Genomic DNA, 1035 nt, shown 5'->3' on the forward strand with positions numbered 1-1035 from the left:
GCAATTACAAAGGTCTGAGCCAAGTCACTGTTCTTTCCAGGAATGAGTTTTTAACACTAGAAGTGAAGAAAGGAATTCAATCACAAAAGCCTACAGTTGATAGCAAGTATAACAAAATGCAGATAAGTCACTAAGCAAGTCTTTCTACCTTCTGAACATTGGTTTAAGAGCACCAGCAAACTTGGAAAAACTTCTTTATCACTCATCTTTCTAATAGAGAAAGTGACTAATTATATAGTTTAAAAAAACAGGGTTAATAATAGGAGGAGGGCTGAATTTGAGAGAGACTCATATCTTATAAGATATGATAGAGCCATTTAATTGCTATTAAAACTAGCTTATTCTCCATTAATAGAAAGCTATATCTTTAGTATAATTTGGGTCACACAGCTTAATTACAATATAAGGTCTCCCTTCCCTTTAATATGAATCATGGCTAAGATGGCTATATCCCATCAAGCCTCCCCTCTATCCTATAGACATGAGGCATACCTGGGGAGCTGGAGGACTATTCCACCCACTAGAGCAGCCCCCAATAAGGACAGGCCAAGGCTACAGCCACCAAATGCGGGTGAAACAACTGAACTCACTAGGTATGCAGTACCAGATGTTCACAGGGGCATTTCTCTACAAGCAGAAGTAAGATAATATTTGTTCTTTGAAAAATCAACGAGTTTATCCATCTCCTGTATCTTCTCCTCCACTTGTTAGGTCAGACAGTGTTGTGAACTAACTAGATTTGCATTTTAAGACTCTGGATCAGGAAAACTCTTAGGCCCCTGCTTGCTTACATGCTTACGTGAAAATGAAGTCCTAAAACTAATTGGACCCTTCAGTCCTGGGGCTTTTGACAGAACAAGAACAAGAGATAAGACTGAGTACCTACACCACTAGGACAGCAAGCTAAGTCAAGAAATATTCCCTGACTGGGAATTGAACCCAGGCCGTGGCAGTGAGAGTGCCAAATCCTAACCACTAGACTACCAGGGAGGTGAGTGCACTCTTTGTCCATTTCAATTTCCTGTCTTGCCAAAC

General features: G+C 40.2%; 1 non-coding gene across 1 annotated transcript; it reads right to left on the reverse strand.

Moving 5' to 3' along the window:
* Nucleotides 1–918: 918 nt before the first annotated feature.
* TRNAE-CUC lies at nucleotides 919–990 on the reverse strand. Its single transcript has one exon. It is a non-coding gene; the product is annotated as a tRNA-Glu (tRNA).
* Nucleotides 991–1035: the final 45 nt, after the last annotated feature.

This window comes from Crocodylus porosus, unplaced genomic scaffold (assembly GCF_001723895.1).
Source record: "Crocodylus porosus isolate Cpor-Errol unplaced genomic scaffold, CroPor_comp1, whole genome shotgun sequence".
Classification (NCBI taxonomy): domain Eukaryota; kingdom Metazoa; phylum Chordata; order Crocodylia; family Crocodylidae; genus Crocodylus; species Crocodylus porosus.